Source organism: Talpa europaea (assembly GCF_964194135.1).
Source record: "Talpa europaea genome assembly, chromosome: 8".
Classification (NCBI taxonomy): Eukaryota; Metazoa; Chordata; class Mammalia; order Eulipotyphla; family Talpidae; genus Talpa; species Talpa europaea.
In genome coordinates this window covers 109,058,141-109,078,261 of record NC_140075.1, presented here as the reverse complement: position 1 = coordinate 109,078,261, position 20,121 = coordinate 109,058,141, and the positions used below count along the sequence as shown (strand labels likewise).

Here is a 20,121-nt window from a genome sequence, read left to right as displayed (position 1 = left end):
AACCTCCTATTTTGGATAAAGGGGGAAACCTGTCTTATGTAGATCATCATTGTTTTCTGGATTTTTTCAACATCTCAGCCATGTGAGAAAAGATTAAGTAGACAGTGGCCAGTTGCCCAGCACAACAGCATTCTTCCCTGGTTAGTCCCTCCAGCCTGTGCCTCTTCTGTCTCACTCTTTACAGACTTCATTCGCCCACCATGGAATTGGTTCTTCTTTAGCCTAGAGTAAATCATAATGCCTCTGACAATGCATAGGTTAAAATTACTATATTTTCTCTCTTCACATCACGACTAAAAAAAAAAGTAGTCTCCAGTGCCTGCCTCCACTTCCTCACTGCCCACTTTCTGGAACACATCCAATTTGCCTTTTCCTCATGTATCACTAATAAAAGTGCCCCCCCCCAACAAAAATTGCCCCAATCTAATATCCTGATGGCCATGTGAGATGAACTTTTATAATTTATATTTTTAATTCAATGAAACTTTGATACTCTGATGAATGTCATGTATATTTTTCTTGCTACTAGTAATAATAATAATGCTAGTAATGGTCACCATTTCTGAGCACTTTCTAAGCACCAGAACAACTGCTTGGCATGCCACCTTACACAGCATAAGCCTACCAAGTAGATTCTGTAATTGTACCCATTTTGCACCCATGGAAACTAAAGGTTCAAGAGGGTAAAAATATATTCAAGGCTACTACTCGTAATTGGTAGAATTGAAGACAGGTTCTCCAATAATCAAAGTGATGCTCTCCAATAGCTGTGGGGATGTGATTCCTGAACCTGGTCTTTGTGAATAAACTGACCATCCTGCTCCTCAGAATCTAAGACTTTGCTGGAGAAGGAAAGACCATCCAGCTCGACCTCTGTCCCTCCAGGAGATGGTGGCAGTGATCCTCCATTAGTGAGTGAAGTGTGAGCTGGCTAATGGAAGGAGACACAGAGGAGGGCTTTACTTTGTGAAAGTTCATTACAGAGACATCTGTAGCCCTCTCGCTCTCTCCTGCATATACCCTTTCTCTTTCATAGCTTCCATTTCTAAGCTGTAATGGAGGCAAAATTACTGCAGCATTTTGTTCTGCCAGCCTGACCCCATTACACACATCACAGTCATAAGGCTCTGGCTTAGTTACTGTTCGCATGTTCAAGATTCCTAGGAGGCAAGGATGGGTGAGTCTTGGCCACAGTTCCAAAGGGAATGGCTCCTTCATTTTATTTTTTTATTTTTTAAGTTTTTTTTAATTTATTAATTTATACAAGAACCGGGGTGCAGGCAGATGTGCAGGAGGGTGAGAGGATTCACCAGAGACAGAGCCAGGAACAGAACAGGCAGACTGACTGAAATACACTGCTGAGGGGAGCAGCAGACAGGAGAGGTCTGCCACGCCATTTGAGTATCTCCCTGGCCAGCCGGGATTGGACACAAGCTGCAGAGGCTGTGGACAGCTTCACGGTGCTGCGCTCAACCACTTGTACGACCAGGGAGGCCCTGGCTGCTTCATTTTAAAAACTAGGAATCTGCTTCCTTTGTGGAGTGGATATTGTTTGATCACTGATACTGATGGTGTGATCCCTACTAAGTTCTCTTTGATGATATTTCTCTGGTATGTGAAGAGTATCTAAACAAGGCAATCAGAGATACCAGGAAACCAACAATTCATGTACAATAGTTCCAGAAGCCAAGGAGAATTTATTTTCACTTCATTTGTCAACCCATGTCTCTGTCTTCATGAAATTTAATTAAGGCACAGCCAAATATATACCAGGATGGAAATACAATGATTTCTAGGAAGATGAGCATGGCAGTAATGAATTTCAAAACTTTATTATCCTCGGCCTTCCCTCCTCTTTTATTTCTTACCTTTCCAATATTTCTGCAACTCCCTATCCCACCACACCTGGTGCCAATTCTTATTGGAGAGCAGAAAGAATTGGTTTTGGTAATAATTTGCACATAATTATCTCCTGGAAGATTCATATATTCACTCATTCAAAATTATTGTGTGTTTACTCTGCTGTAGGCAACTTTCTATGCATTGGAGATGTATTAGGGAACAAGACCTGATCCCTGGCTGAGAATTTAAATTCTAGTAGTATTTGTCTAAAGTTACTTATGTTTCTAAAAGGTTGCCCTTTATGATACACACACACACACACACACAGGGCAACCTTTTAGAAACATATGTAAATTCAAACAAATACTACATACATACATATATATGCATGGATATATATGTGCATATATATGCATATATATACACACACACACACACACACCATGTCATCTATATGTTTCTTTATATTCCTTACTGTATATTTCTCTCTGTTATTCCACACATTCTATAAATGATTTCAAGACACAATTTTTTTTTTGTTTGTTTTTGGCCTATAATAGTCTACATGTAGAGACAGACTTAGTTGGAAATATGGTACCCACAGAAGGGTACATATTGCCTTTCCTTTTTATGTAATTGCTAAAATAGAAATGGTATTGATCATTAAAACATACTTGTAGTTTACTACTAAGCTGCTAAAAAGAACTTTGGATACATGATAGTGTACTGATTGTAGGTGGTTTAAAATAAATGATCATTAGCTGTACTTAAAGGATTTTATCCCATGGATTTTCCTTTTTGAGATGTGCCCCCCTCCCCCGACATATATAGTATTAAATTTTAAGCTACCAGGATATTTTTTTAGGGCTCTATGCAATTTATTTTTTATTTTTATCTATTTTACATGATTGCTCATTTTTCATCATTTTATTTTTACAGTGTTTGCTTTCTTTGCTCAGATGCAGTCCCCATAGAATTTCTACCACCTGTATACAAAGAAAGTTAAAAAACATTGTTAAGTTACCAATTTTATTTATTTTTTTTCTTTTTTTCTTTTTTTTTCTTTTTTTTTTTTATAGAGGCATGTTTTTATTTATTTATTATATTTGTTTGTTTGTTTTGTTTATACATGCACTGGGTACAGTCAGAAGCGTGGGAGGGTGAGAGAATTCACCAGAGCCAGAGCGGGGAGCAGGACAGGCAGAAGTTCGGAAGTACACTGCTGAGGGGAGCAGCGGGCGGCAGGAGAGGTCTGCACACCATGTGGGATCCTCCTCCGGTGGCCGGGGAGCAGCCGGGGATCGAACCGGCGCCGCAGAGGCCGCAGGCAGCTTCGCAACCCAGCGCTCAACCGCTGCGCCACCGGGGAGGCCCTAAGTTACCAATTTTAAAATATACAGACAGATGTAAGAGTAGAAATAGCAGAAGTGTGGGGGTAGGGAAGGGCTAGTAGCAAGCAGAATATGTGTTTCAGGTTTGGGGCAGCTCTGTCTCTTCCTGCATTTGTCAGAATCCAGTTATTAACCTGTCAGCTTCAGACAGATTGAAGGAGACACTTCCTCTCAAGGTGAGCCCTGAAGAAAAGGAAAACAAGAAAAAGTCATTGTTGGATTGACAGAGAAATGCACTCACCAGGATCTGGGCTGGGCTCAGAAGAAGTGATACATTTAATGCCTGGTGTATGCCCAGAGGACAAGAGATTTTATGGGGTGGAATAGGGATGTGCAGGTAGTAATAGCAGTGAATTCTGTCTTTGGATTTACTTGTGCACAGAAGCAAAACCAGCTCAAAGTTGTAGGGCATACATTTTAGGGAAAGCAGTTTGGGCTGATTGAGACTGAGTCTGACTTTCAATACAGAGAGGGTGAGTTCCACCCCAGCAAGAATGCAAGTCCTCACTAACTCTTTTGTTTTTGTTTTTGTTTTTGTTTTTGTTTTTGTTTTTTTGAGGACCGAGGAGAAAATTAGTGTTCTCTTACAGTATAACAGAATAAAATTCCCGTGAGAACATGGGAAGTATCCTTAGTTATCCCTGTCTAGATAAAGTTTTAAACTGTTTTACTGATAGATTTGAAAAGACTTGCCCCTTTTTGAAGAAATTTGAATTAAATCTAACTCCAAACCTGGGGGGGGGGAAGAATGCAAGTCATCCTCATATGTTGGCTGGAAAAAAAAATAGTGATTCTTTTCTTATCAAAGCCTTCTCCTTCCCTCTGAACTGGTGTCATTTGTTCAGATGATATAAGGTGGTTTTAGAGCTTGATTTTCCTCATGAAGTTCCAACAGAAAACAATGATCATTAAATAAATTTTCATGTTCTGGCCACACTAAGCTTTACTTACTGAAACTGCCTGGATCGAGTGGGGCTTTGTGATCATCTCTGTTCAATGCTTTGTGGAGGGAGAATAACTTGTGGTCTTTTAGGTCAGATATTTAAGTGTGACTACGAGACCCTCCAGAGGTCGCGCGCCTTCTCCATGGCTACCAGCCATCTTCACATAGTGCTCAGCCCCCAACCCAGGCCCTGGAGTGGTGATATAGCTACACACCAGTGACTTGTCCACCCGCAGGAGATAAGCACAGACCTTTTTTTTAATATTTTATTTTATATATTTTTTACATAGTTTTTCATTTTTGCACAATGCATGCATTTTCATCTTGGTTATAGTCCCCATAAAATTCCAACCCCTCTTATTTTGACCCTAATCCCTCCTCCATCCCTCCCCCCCAGAGTATCTCTGGTTTACAGTTGCTTGTTGATTTTGATTTTTACTTTATTATAATTGATCTTTTTCCTAGTCCCTTATTTAGATTTTCTATTGTCTTGATCTGTTGAGCTGTTTGTGGTGGCAGCATAACCAGATTTGTTACAGTGGACTCGTTTGTTTAGATCCAAGTGTAAGGGGTTTATTTTCCTTAGTTTCTTTTCCCCCCCTCCCCTTTTTGCTCACATTCCTATCAATTGGGTGCAATTTCTCAAAGTCATTTTGTTCATTTTAGTCCTGGAAGACTTAAGGCACCTGATTTCAAAAGCATGCATTTTATTATATCAAAAAAGATAAAAGCAGACACTTTGCTAGTAGATGCCTTAGCATCTACGAATCGGGCACACAGGGAGAACTAGCAATCTCCAGGCTTTAATGTCCACTTATTTAAATCATCTGTCTATGTAGCCGAGTTTTAAAAACTACTACAGATTTATAAAAGATGACCAATTCCTCTTAAAAATTTAAACTTCAATTCCATACACTTCATAAATTTCATTTCAATACACACCTTAACACATAAATTTAAATCTGTAGTAAATCATAAGTTTGATTCATTTATCATTTCTGTACCTGTTTTACAGATTATATGTTATATATAATCCTTGTTTTAGGATTATATATTAACATTCAGCTAATCAAATAATAGTTGCTTCTCAAAGTTAATCAAATCAGAGCTGTTGGCTAACATCCTGAGTTTTTTTTTATAATCAAATTCATTTATTGTGTCAAGATATAACTGGCTTTACAAAAGTCTAATTTTTTTCTTGCAACTTCACTTTCCAAAAATAATGTTTTTAAAGTTACCCTTGGTGACAGTATATTAACCAAGTTCAATATTAGACATTGTACTTCATTTAGCTTTATTAAGAATGTGTATTCTTATAAACATCTTTTTAAAAGCCTTGGACCATCTGGTGATTTTATCTCCCAAGAGATGGGGGTTAATCTGAGTAGTTAGTTCTCCTTAGCTTGCTAGAATAATGTGTCATCCTGGACAGTATTGATGAGTAGCTTCCTACCAGGTTATTAGGTGTGAAGCTTTTTAAAAGATACTCTTCATGACAGTAAATGAACCAAACTCCTCTGCTCTTGCTAAGCCTCCTTTTCTTCCAAGACTGTTTGATGTATTTCCTGTCACTTTTATTCATTGCTGTCTACACTTATCCAGCTGTGACATGCCTACACCAATACTTTAAAAACAGGCACTTAAGTAAAATCCAATATAAAATGTGTACAACTATATTTTTGTACCCCACTTATTGAAATATCAATTAAATGTACTTTATTATGTTTATACTTCTTTTATATTATTGTAACTATGTATAATACAATTTACATTAGCATTTTTGAGCATCTCTGAGCTTTCATAGACTTAGCTTATTTTAATCAACAACAAAATAAATGAGTAATTTTGTTGTCAGATTATCAATCCTTTTAGTGTTCTAGTTATTACCTCCTGGCCAGTGGGATCAATTGGAGTGGGCTCTTTTTCCATTCAGCATTTGCTTTGATTTTTTTTTGGCACATGCCTGTGTTCAGGCAGCAATGGACATTCTAGATTCACAAAGATTATTTCCTACCCCATGACATGAAACCAGCAGAAATGCAGACTTGCACAAAAGTTTGAGCATTCACAATGGTGAAACTGATTTTCTTCTGAGATAAAGGGTATAACTTTAGATAATTTTCTTAAATTGTTTGTTGATTCCCACTTATGATTAATATCCAAATCATCATCATACTATAAATATCAGTCATATTTTAGGGCTGAAAGGAAAAAGAGACTACAGAAAAGCTAGTAGAATGTAAGAATATATTCATTAACTATACATACATTCCCCTGGAGAAAAGTCTGAAAAGGCCTACCCTGAAACTGATTTATCTTTGTTGGTATTAATATTTTATATCATCTTAATATTTTTATATTATCCAACATTTTATTTTTGTAATGAGAATGTAAAAATGTTGATTTTTTTAAGATAATGAGAGAAATTTCCATCAGGAAGCAACTGTATGTTTTGTTCAACAGTTGTGCTAGCTATTATATATATAGCAAATTAACACAACTTCAAACATTGCTTACCCTTTAGGTGATATTTTGCTTTTTGTGCCAATGTTTTCCCATTAGAATGAAGAAGATTCTAGATAATCTTACTGTATCATATTTCTATTTCATTACATTGCTCACTGGGGGAGAAATTAACAGCAAAAGACTTGTCACTTGAGTTCTATTCATGACCTCTCCTCTGCGAGCATTGCAGTGAGAAGGCAGCTATAAGGAGATGCAATTCCAGGGGAATATGGGCCCATAGATCTTTCAAAACAATGTTAGGAGAAAAGCATTCCACCATTGCTATAGCAAGTGATGCTTTTAACTGCTTTAAAGTCATCATTTTGAGGGCATTGGATCCAGAACTGAGAGCAGGACTATATTCTAAATGGCTTTTCAAGGCATCTGGAGAGTTTGCTCTTGGACCCCTTCAGCCATGTTGATATGTGTGTCCTAAAATTGCAGGATCGTGAGCTCATTGATTTAATATAAATCTCGAAGGAACCATGTTTCCTCCTGGTATTAAGAAGAGTGAGTGCTTACTTATAAGTGAGAAATCAAACTTAGATTTTAGAAGGAGCTTTCTAGTTTCTAGTAGACATTATATCCCCTCTTTAATGATGAGTCTCAATCTTTTAATGGCTGTGGTCTGCTAATCCTAAGTGGCCTGTGCAGCCACCATTTTTTGTTACTGCAGTTCTACATTTCTATACAAGGTCAGAACTGCCCAGTCAATCAGCCATAGGAGACAAACCTTACAAGGTGCCTTACAAATCAACCAAGAGCAGAAAGCTTGATTAGCCCTGGAAAGGCTATGCATCATGAGGTATGATCAGGAATACCCAGGGCCTGATGACCAATGCATAAATGTAGTCCCAACTTACACATCATGAGGTATGACTAGGAACACCCAGGGTGGGATGTCAAGGACTGATGTATTTATGACAAGGGACCCCAGAAGTTGGTCAGTGGAATGCCTTGTTGATAAGATTGAAACCATGGCTGGGGATCTAGAGCTTGATCTCAATTACAATGCTGAGTTATCAACCAGATGAAAAGTGCCTAGGGGGCAGACTCACAACCCCTGTAACTGTAGATGACAGAGCACATTTTGTAGATTCACTCTTCCCTTTTTTCTTTGTCCTCCTTCCCCTCACAACTGATGCTGTATGATTATTCTAAGAATAAAAAGGCCAGGATCTTGCTCTTTTGGTAACATCCTGCATCCTTCAGCTTGTTCCATGACTCCTGTTTGTCAGTGCGGTGTTGCCAGCACAACACATGGGCTCCTACTTCTCCCTTTATGCCCAATTCTGATTTCACTTTTGGCATTATCATCTTTTGTTTCCTTATTGACTCATCTTCTCTTTTGATTATCCACTTTTGTGAAATGTCACACGGGTGTATCACTAGGAGACAGAAAGGTAACTTCCTATAGGTATTGCTGTCTGGACATGAATTAAATAACATATCCTTAGCCATTCATTGACAGATTTTGAAAGAACTATTGTGATTGACTATGGATCATGATTATATCTTAATTTATGTAGTGATCGTGGACTGAAGAATCTGCAACATACTCCATGCAAGCACTCACAGTAGAAACTGAAATTTAAACCCTGATATTAGAACACTGGAGTTATTAACTAGTTCATGGTAATTAATGTCCACATATCTAGAACCATGAACAATGAAGCCTACCTTTGTGTATATGTGTGTTCAGTATTTTTCACTTTGTCATTTCAGCACATCATGTCACAAAATTAGTACCTAGCTTAGGGTGTATTAAGACAGTATCATTTCTTTACATCTCTGCTGGCCTGCTTATTCATGGTGATTTTTTTTTTCCTGTGATGCCTCTGTATATTGGTGAGAAATTTTGACCTGTAATGGCTGACAGACATGTGCAGGTGGTCACCACAGAGACAATGAGAAATTTTAATTTTGGTTGTTAGCATGGTTTTCTAGGGGGTTGTGGTGCTGGAAGAGGAAACAGAATAATGAGTAGCAGACAGGGATGGATGGGAGTTCTCTGACATTTTGAGGAGTTCCTGGATGCATCACAGCAGCCTGAGGGAAACTTGCCTTAAGGAAACTGGCCAGAGGCATATTCTGACTTTGGATGACTTGTCAAGAATGGCAGTACTATCAACAAGGCACAGATATTTGAAGAATTTCCTCCCATGGGAACTATGGTTCCACAGAATGCTGATTCAGCTAGTGTTACAATGTCCACATACTAAGTAAGGGATTGAGAATAGCTATTTTTTTTTAAAAAAAGTCAAAATTTCATTTTATGTTTTGTAATTTTTTAACTGAGGTATCATTGTTTTATAATACTGTACATGATTTAGGGGAATAGGTTCCCATCTCTTCAGATCTATGTTACCACATTGCCCCAGCACCAAAGTTCTCATAATCCTCCACCATGGACCATTGGGTTCCCACACCCTCTTAGATTTGCTTTTCTTTGGATATTTAATGAAGACAAATATATCCGTGAATACAGACCCAATATTAATACAGTTACAGAGAGTGGAAATAACTTTTTACTTGGAATATGAAATATTTATGTTTAACTCATGGCCAATTATTGGCAGTGTTGATCATGCATTTATTTTCTTACAATTATTTACCAAGTGATGTGTATATGTGTGTGTGTGTGTGTGTGCATGCCAGATGCCACACCAGACTTTTTGCAATCAAGGTTAAATTACCTCGCTTCTTTAAATTCTCACTAAGGGGATTCTTAGACTTCTAAAATCTGATCCAAAAGCTATACCCATCTGATTCAAAAGGCAGCTCGATGGCTTGAAAGCATCCGTTTTCTCTTTTTTCTGTTTGCAAGTCAGGAGTGACTACAAGATAATTGCATGGAAGTAATGGACATTTAATTTTTAGTGATGAAGTTCACAACTGAAGAGAAAATAAAGTCTTTCTCAATTTCTCTTCAACTTATGCCATCACTCCACCATGCACAGGGACAAATACAATGAGTGCAGTGATTTGCCTTTATTTAGGATGCCAATTAGAGGGTAGATTCCTCAGGGAAAATCCCTCTGGTCTGCCACTCTCCCTCCAGATGGATCTATAACAAATGATTCTGTGTGCCTTTCTCTGTGTGTGTGATTTTGCATGTCTGTGCACATGTGTGTACTCAGGCAGCACACACACCCTTGTAGCAAAGAAGTGCCCATGTTCTTTGTCCATCATTCAGCCCAGTGTTTACCGCCAAGATGAGTTTTTTGCAATTTTCCATTTTTCCCCTAAATTGAATTTCTCATGTAGAGTTTAGAGCTGTCTGATAGAAAATAGCTATATAATAGAACAGCCCTATAAAAGTGCTATAATTCACCCAGTTATTCACTCCTTCCCTCAACAATTGGACCTAAAATGCATCAGTATGTGTGGGTTTCAATTAAATTTACAGACAGTTATTGAGTGACTACTGCATGCCAGGTGCTAGATAAGACGCTTGAGATGGATAGGAAACTGTGCCTCTCTCAAGGCGCTGGAAATCTAGAGAGGGACGGTATGCAATTGAAAATGTTTGATGTTATTTCTAGTAAGATGTCCTTGGGGCTGTGAAAGTGGACCGAAGTCAGTTTTGTCTCTCAGGCTGTAATATAAGTCATGGAACATTTTCAGAGGAGATTATGCTTAAAGTGGGTGTACAAAGAAGGAATGCGAACAGGCTAGGCGAGCTAAGTTATGGATGAAGAAAGGTGCATTTCAACCAGTAAAAAAAAAAAAAAAAATGTTTCTTTGAAAGATTTGTTTTGCTCATCCTTAGTGCCCTCTGCTCTGGAAAAGAGGAGCTCTTGGTTTTTAACTATCTCAAAATTGTGCCTTAAGAGTCTAATCAGTGTCATCAGATGCCTGTATACCCTCCCCCCACACACTTATATCACTCTATGAACAATGCACCTTCTCCCTTGAAAAGGTAATACCTGGCTCCAAGGAGAAGTCCTGCTTCCAGTTTTGATGCAGGTCTTGGGGCTGTTCTGTGCTACTTGAAACTGGTATTGATCACTTCAGCTCTGAACATGGTGCCCAAAGGGTCATGCTGACTGCATTAGGTGAGGAACAAAAAGTAAAGCCAAGCTAAATGAAATGAAGAGGCAAATATGAATCAAAGCAGCCAGGAGTCTTCAGAGCCTGCTGCAAGGCATCATCAAGTCAAGAAGCTCTCCTTGCTGGCAGGGTCAGTGAGGGTGCCCTGGGAGGGTGGGCATGCTCTGAGACAGTGTTGTCCTGCATGAGAGTGAGTTGTAGTGCTTGGTATAAATCACTGTGAGTTTACAGTTTCCATTACTTATCTTTCATCTCTGGCATATGGGAACTAACTGAGAAGCATACAAGGTACAGAATGCCATTTGGGTGCTTGCTTGTCCAGAGATCTACTAGAAAAATTAACCTCTACCCTCCCAGTGCAATCAGCAGGCTACCATTTAGTGACTACATAGTTTATTGTCATACCTGAATACCTTGGTGGATAAAAGAGGACTCTGTAAATAATTATTCCTGTGCAACAGATACATAGGCAGACAGCCCCAGGCCAACATGGACTCTTAGGTGTGTGATCATTTTACCACTTGTTCTGTCTGAAGGGAAGTTTCCAATGAGAAATACAAATAATACAAGGAATGTGACCTTAGGAGTAATCTAAGACACCAGGGTATTAGTCAACATGTCAGTGCATCATTTCATAAATTTGGGAAAACTTTAATTTGAGCATTGATTTTTCTAAACTCTTGGTTGAAGCATAGAAAGTAGCTGCATTTTCCATGCATTATACAATCCCATGAGAATATCAGAATTACATGCGACTCCTAGAAAGCCTACTGTGATGACCTTATTCAATAATGCATTGTAATTCAGGCACAACATGTATGTATAAGGACAATTTTAAATTTGTATGAGTCAGTACTTAAGTACTTAAACTGTTACAAAAAAAGCACTAGCTATATATTCTTCCCTGAGATCTTCATCTGACTGCCCCTTTTCATCTTGTAGATCTCAGTATATACTTGTCAGAAAAGTCTTTCCTGCCCACCATAGTCAAAGTGACTCACTGGCCGCACCTTGCTCTGTCACACTGCCTTTATGCCATTTCCTTAGCACTGGTTAATATGAGCATTTGTTGTTTATTTGCCAATTAGTAAATTGTATCTTTCACCATTGGGATGTAAAAGTCTTGAATGTAATATTTCCAAGTTGTCCTGTTCAACATTATTCCCTAGACTTAAAAACATAGGAATTTAGTAGATACTTGGTAAATATTTGCTTGTTGGGTGGACTGATGGAAAGTAGAGCATTTTTTGTCTTTATCTAACATCTTTTGTAGCAGGCATTCCCCCTTTTTTCACAATTATTGTGCCTTCTAGAGACCTTTTAGCAGCTCAGTTTAAGTCTTTACTGCTTCAATGGTAGAACACCACACTGATGCCATGCAGCCTCAATTAACCTGGAATTTGACCAACAACATCTTGCAACAAGAATTTCTCTGTATCTCTTTCATTGTGCTCGGATTTTAAGTCTTTTACTCAGAATTAACCTCAGCTTAGTGGCATGCCTTGTTGATGTTAATCTTCAGATCATGTGTAAATACTTTCTCCATTTTTTTTCTCCTCTTGTTCATCTTGTCCGTATCTTGCTAATGATTGTATACTACAAAGATATAGCACTTTGATGCCCTGCATGATCTATACTCTACCACTCAGAAATTTTTTTATCACCAAATTAATTTCATTTGCTTGTGCAACTACTTTCAGTAAGAACATTTGCACTTCCTTTATTAATGTAGTTCTTCCTGCACCTTTCCTACTCACTGGTTCTGTGTTCTGATTGGAAGCTGCAAAGTTTTAAATGTTCATTAAATAACCTAAAATTAAAAATGGAACACAGACTATGCTTTATATGTACAACATAGAAGTCACTTGCCACAGTCATACTTAGCTATCAAGCACTTAAAATGTAGTAAGTGCAAGTGAGGTTTAGAATTTTTAATTCAGTGTAATTTTAATAGATTTAACTTAAAAATTTATGTTCAATTCAGTCATTGAAAAACATTTAAGTGTGTGTAAACAACTTAATATGTGAAATTACTTTTGCTTTTATAAATTTCATGATTCTATATAGACCACATATTTCTAATAAAAATTTAGTGTCTGAATTAAGACGTATTATAAATATAAGATCCATACCAAATTTTTAATTTTTAATATGGGAAGAAGTATGTAAAATATCTCATTAATAATTAAACACTTTCATTACATTTTGAAATTATAGTATTTTGAATATATTGGGTTCAATAAACTATACTATTAAATTTATCTGTTTCTTATTTTTTTAATGCAGCTCCTAAAATATTTAAATTGCATATTTGCATTACATTATATCCCTATTGGTGACCACTGACCTAAATTATTTGTTGACTTAGGCCAGATCTATTTATTGACATTGGTTTTGTTTGGTTTCCACTATGTTAATAATAATAAAAATGAAACAAAATAAGTTATGAAGTTAAGAGTCACAGGTTGACTTTCCCAGGGACCAGCTCTGGGATGGAGTTTAGTGTATGTACATGATGTTTAGGATCCTGGGGGATTATCAGCTGGGAGGTAGAGGGACAGAAAGTAGAATTGTGTAGAGGGAGAAGTTGAGTTTTGATGTAGGTCCAACAAAAAAGTAACCTCAAAAAGCCCAAAGGAGCTTTTTGTCCTCAAAAAGCCCAATAGCCTTTCAGATTGAGTTGGACTAAGATCGATAAGTCATTGAGTGGGAATCAATAAGTCATTGAGTGTCCATCCTAGGAAGAGCAGCGTCTTGTGGTGAAGGTGTTTTGTAGCTGAAGCTAACTCTGAAGGGTCTGACTTGGATGGCTCTGTGCAGTCAGCCCTCCTGGCAGCTTGGGCAGGGGGACCTGGGCAACACATCCATGTCCACTATACTAATCATTTTCATCCAAATTTCCATTTAAAATATCTTGATTGGGCCTCCCCGGTGGCGCAGCGGTTGAGCGCTGGGTTGCGAAGCTGCCCGCGGCCTCTGCGGCGCTGGTTCGATCCCCGGCTGCTCCCCGGCCACCGGAGGAGGGTCCCACATGGCGCGCAGACCTCTCCTGCCGCCCGCTGCTCCCCTCAGCAGTGTACTTCGGTCCTTCTGCCTGCTCTGCTCCCCGCTCTGGCTCTGGTGAATTCTCTCACCCTCCCGCGCTTCTGACTGTACCCAGTGCATGTATAAACAAAACAAACAAACAAACAAATAAATAAATAAACATGCCTCTAATAAAAAAAAAAAAAAAAAAAAAAAAAAAAAAAAAAACTAAAAAAAAAAAAAAAAAAAAAAAAATAAAATATCTTGATTATTGTTCAAAAAAATCAAATGCGTTGGCTGATACCAACTCATGGTTGGAGTTAAGCCTTTTCTCTTGGTCAAGGAATGTATTGTGTTTCTGATTGTTCCTTTCTCTTGGCTTGGGTGGTTCTGTCTTGATTTATCGCTAGCATAGCTCCATCACAGGCTTAGCCCCTCTAAATATTTGTGTTTGCTTTGTCAGCCCGTACCACACTGACTTGAACTTACACATGAACTGGGACAACATTGAATGCCCTCTGTTTCTGGCAGACAACATTTTATTATAAAAGTTTATAAGAGAAAAAGTATCTGTTTATCTAAATCTAATTTTTACATGCTAATTATCTCCTTGAAGGAGAGGGGTGTGTGTGTGTGTGTGTGTGTGTCTTTAAAACCTGCTTTTAAGGATAATATTAGTTTCTATTATGGCCTTAACAAATACATTATTTCCTGAAAGAATAAATAGGTGTGACCTCCAATAGTGTCCTTATTCTACATCTGCACCCTCAATGAATGTTCCAATGCCATCACACCCATGATATTTTCCCTTTTCCCGTTCACCAGTAAAGATACTATCACTGGATGCCTCCATTAACCCCTTGTTGGAAGTTTGGATATCAAATTTAAAGTAATGTTGCAGATTTTTGACATTAAAAGAAAAGTTTTAATGAATTTAAGTGTGTTTGCTGTAAGCAATTTGAAAAAAATAATCTGAATGATTGGGTGGGGAGGACATAGTATCAGCCAGTAGAAAAGGTCAGCTATGCAGTTGTTGTGGAAAGAAAATATAGAAAAGGTCAAAAAGAGTATGATTTTTTTTTTACTATTGTCTTCCTGCTCATTTCCCAATTCTTTACACTCCCATGGATTATGATTCTCAATTAAGAAACTTTAAAGAACACACACACACAAAAAAAAAAAAACTGTGTAGAGACTGTCTTCTAAATATATCTTTAGTTCTTCAGACAGCAATTTAATTTCAGTTAAAAGGAAGAACAAAGGCTTGCCAGTGCTTTGGAACAAGGCTAGCCCGTACTTCAGCGGGGCTCTTTTTAGAAATGGACCATCCTGGCAGTTGCCATGTTACATAACACTGTCCTGTCCTCCTCCTTCCCATAGAGCAAGCACAGCTGCTTTGAGTCTCTCAGAAAGCAGCAGTTCCTGAGTTCCATGTTGCTATGTCCAGAAAATTCTAGACACTTTCTCAATTTCTCCCCAATTTTCAAAGTGTCCTTTTAAGAGAATTATAAAAGAATAATCTCATCATCCCTATTTTAGAGATCATTAAAGCAAGTTTCAATGAGGTTTATTATCTTTCTTCAAGTTATCATTAGCAAAACTGAGAGGCAACATCTTGCTTTCTGTTTTTACTGTCTAGACTTATTCCCTATTCTAGATAAATTTGAAATTTGAATTATTTTACTAGCATTTATTGACTCCCTACCTTGTGCTGTTGGCCAAGGTTAGAACTGTATAAGAGTGTTTGCTTCAGAATGTGTGGTGGATATTTCTTGCTGCACAAAAATTACCACTGGTAATTTTTATTCATCTTGCATGTGTATAAGTAGTTGAGACACATTGAAAAAGCATATCAGAAGTACATGATGTGGAATAATGCATGGTTTTCCAAATATTTACTTGGTCACATGTTGTTACCCAAAGATTTACTTGGTTGTATGTGGCATGATGTATATGTAGCCCATGGAAATACACAGAACCTGGGGAGGAGACATCTGACTTTTAGTCTCACCTCCAATACTTTTTGACTTCAGCAAAGTCACAAACCCTCTCCTCCCCATAGTTCTTCATATATAAATGTGATGAGAATAATAATTATTCAGATAAATCCTATTTATCTCCCCCAGGGAGATTTGGAAGCTAAAATAAAGTCAATGGTATTAAGAAAGATGGCACAATATAAATGAAAAGTGGTATTATTATCCCTGTCCTCTAGGGGCTCACTAAAACAATTTACTAAGGTAACTTTCAAGCTGACTTTGATGTGAATGTCCAGATCTTTGCACTATAGGAGTAACATAGAGAACTGTGAATATATATACATTATAAAAGTATTTTTGTCCATATAAATATATATTTTATATATAATATTATATATAATATAACACTATATTATATATAATAATGTTATATAATATATAATATATATATATTTATATGGTATATATTTGCAATCCCCAGTGTCCCCCCACCCTATTGAATAAGAAAGAAGTTGTCAAGAAGACAATTGGTGATTCTACTTTTGAATTATTAACCTAAGTGAGTAATCATTATATTCAATATTTAAATAAGCATTAACCATTATTTGCAGAAATACTTCAATTGTAAAGATGCCATACAAAGTTATCCTTTTTAGTTCCTAGGAGGTAGGTATTTATGAATAAGAAAACAAGTTCACAGATGGCAAGATTGTTCCTCAAAATCGCACAGCTCATCATTGGCCAAGTCTTGGTATAATACCAGAACTATATTCAAAGTTAGCGCTATTCCACTATGCTATACTATTCTTTCTTCTTGTAACTACCCAGCACCCATTATCCACCTCCTTCTGCTCCTTCTTACTCTCTTTATCTTGTAGTATCTGATTGTCTTTTTTTTCTCCAATGGTACATTCACCAGTTCCTCTCTAGAGTTGAATTTCTAGCTGCAAAGCAGAATAAGAGTCTTTATTTTGAACAAATGGGCTGGATTTTCAGAGGCACAACATTTAAGAATGAATAAGATCCATAAAAAAAAAACATTGAACAGCTTAAAATCAAAATCAACAACTATAAACCAGAGACACATGGGTGGTGGGGGAGGAGAGGAGGGATTAGGGTCAAAATAAGGGTGGTGGGAATTGCATGGGGAATATAATCAAAATGAAAATGCATACATTGTGCAAAAATGAAAAATGATATAAGAATTATATAAAATAAATTATATTAAAATACATAAATAGAAATGAAAAAACAAAAATAAAAACAAACTATTAAAGGAGGGTGTCTGTGAATGTGGCTTCTGTGATACCCCCTTATGGCACAATATCTCCCCAAGTCCTTAGACACATTTGTTGGTGCTTTTCGGCCTGGGCTTCAGTTGTCTTTCCCAGAAACCTTGACCATATAGAACAGGACATAAATCAAGATCAAGCTGTGGGGCCACATTTATATTGTCCTCTACAGAAATCATCTGCAGTATCCTGTTTCCTTTTTTTCCCCCTTTAAACCAACTTTATAAGCAATCAAATGGAGTAAGTGGTAGGGTTTATTCTTCTCCAGACTCCTGGGTTTCCTGGTGTAATTTGCATGTAAGAAGGGAAAATCCATTAGAAGAAGCTGAATGGATTAAAAGATAATAGGATTTGGAGAACAGGGCCAGTGAATCACAAATAAATTCACTATGTTCACAGTTGTTACAATTGCTCAATCTAGGCCTGCTTCTTTCACAGTGGGGCCAAGGTGCCTATAGCATCACAGTGCCCTGATAAGAGCTGATGAAAGGAGAAATGAGCTTCATAAATACAAATTTTAGAGTAAAAAGTATGTTCCCTAGGGACCTCCAGTGCCTTACATAGCAAGATGAGAACAGGATTTCTTCTCTCCCCTCACCTTTATGGAAATGTCATTGACAAAAGGAAATGAAAGATAGTTATAGTTCATGTTTACAATGTGAGGTCAGACAGGACAAAGGAATTCTTAAGGGTATAAAAGCAAATATGAATAGTGTAAAGCACAAGCTAAAATAATTAAAATGTAGCTAGAGAATCCTACTCTCTAAACTTGGTCTCTGATACTGTTGTGAAATACCAGGGGTTGGGATGTAGAAAAGAGCTTCTAGATCACAAGATCCATCTAAGACTATACATAAAAATGGGGCTGGAAATCTTGGACAGGTCTGTGTGCCCATTACTACTCATTAGTCTGCATTAATCTCCACGACACTTTGGTGACCAGGAATCCTAAGAATGGGTACAAATATTTCCCCAATGAGGTAAGAAATATGTTTCCATTGTTTCTATATGCTTTTTCTGCATGCTGTCTAGTTGGAAAGAGGACACTAACTCTAAAGTTCTCACACTGTTGCAACTATCTCAACAGGTGAGTCTTCAATTAGACCCCAGCTTCTCTCCATCTGTTTTTTTCTAGAGTATTTTAGACTTCCTCTGAAGGAAGGTGACAGAAAAGCATTATGTTCCTGCAGAAAATTTGCTTGTCATTGGAGTAACTGTGTAACTTGAAACAGCAAGTGCCTCTTCACTCTGCCTCTGGAATGCTAGCATTTTTCTGTGAATCGATTATGAAAAGCAACGCACATAAGCATGCTCTCCACCTGGAAACCCGAGACATAACACAAATGTCTAGAAATTTGAACAACTAATACAGAACACTTCAAGTATTATTAAATTTAGCCACTTGTGAAGAGTGAGTAATAACAAATTTAGAGTTAGATAAACTGGTTCTAATCAAATAATTCAGACTTCTCTAGTACTTTACAGTTTTAGCATAGTGCTTTAATATTTATTTTCTCCTATCCTTCTACAAATACTGTATGAGATATTTATTCATTAACCCATGTCTTAGAGAGAGGCTTAATGGTTTTGCCAGGCTATCTATGAGATAGCTGAAATATTAAATTTCTGTGTTAAGTTACACCCTTCTCTTCCTTATTTCAAGATAGAATTTTTCTTCTGAGAGCGGGACATAAGACAGTGATGAGTGATACCCAAAGTCCCTCAAATGACTCGATCAGAAAGACTCTATGACATCTTTTTCCTTGAAAGTCCTCTTGGGCATTTCATTGTTCTATGTCTATTTCCATATCATATCTTACACCAGGAGACCGTTCCCGAGATTATTCTGTAGAAAACAGAGAGGAAGTCTTTTCCAGAAGCCAAAATACATTGCTAAGCAGATACTTTGGGGAAAAAAAATTATAAAATACCAATAAATGATTCTCTTAACAATATTCTCTTAAATAGAAAACATTCTTTGAATAAAACATGGGGCTAGGGACAAGCTTGGATGTATTTCATCTTTTTCTCAATATCGTGACTCAGAAGGCACTAGGGTCATTGAAAATATGTGCTGTGGAGTAAAGTGATTCAGGAAGGATAGGGAATGGCAGAAGTGTGTAGGCTAAACACTAAGGCCATTGTCTAATTGGAATTTATAGGACCAAGAACTCAACCAAAGTCTTCAATTATTGGAGTGTTGGACAGAAAATGAATATCTGTATATCTTGTTAAAATTATTAGGAAACTAGAGGAGGCAGAAGGTAAAGACTGAAATTAGAACTTGTCTGAAACATCAGGACAAAAATAGTTCTAGATGTATGAAAATGATCTGAAAAATGAAGTAAAATTGATACTGCAAAATAGCAACCTAAGTTCAAAACACTGTCTGTTTCTTTCCTTCAACAAAAGTTGTCGAGAGTTAGGACAGCCATGGAACTGCCCCCAAAGCAGATGAAATTAGACAAGGCCATCTAGGGAATGCATTTCCATAAGAGAAGCCAAGGGATTCTGAGAGATGACTTATTGGCACATTTGTAGGTAGAACAGCTGTCTTCTCAAAGTTCTTCTCACCTTCCAATTTCATAATTCTTCCTTACTTTTCAGGTCATTGACTTTGCTAGTGCTACCTGAATTCTACCTTTGAATAACTAATAACAGAATTAAAATGTGAACACTGGACCTTGTAGAGGTGACTGTTTAATAACCTGTGCTTGTGGATCTAGCTTGAGTAGTGCAAGTATGACTCGTGCAGCTCTCCAGGCATGGAATCATGTAGTAACTTTCAAAAATGAAAGACTGTATGGCTTCCCTGTTGGTACAATGGGTTAAGCGCAGCTCTGTAAAGCTGTCCGCAGCCTCTGCAGTGCAGGTTTGATTCCCGGCCAGCCAGGGAGATTCCCACATGGCATAGCAGACCTCTCCTGTCGTGCCCGCTGCTTCCATCAGCAGTGCATTTTGGTCATCTCCCTGTTCTGCTCCCCACTCTGTCTCTGGTGAATCCTCTCAACCTTCTGCAACTCTGGCCTGTACCCCAGCTCTTATATAAAAATAAATAAATCTTTAAAAAAAAATGAAAGACTGTACATTAG

General features: G+C 37.5%; 1 protein-coding gene across 14 annotated transcripts in view; it reads left to right on the top strand.

Annotated features, from left to right (window-relative positions):
* The window catches only part of NRXN3 (neurexin 3), a gene marked incomplete at both ends in the record, with an annotated part of 1,501,492 nt that overhangs the window by 816,495 nt on the left and 664,876 nt on the right, over positions 1 to 20,121 (top strand). The window lies entirely within an intron of this gene.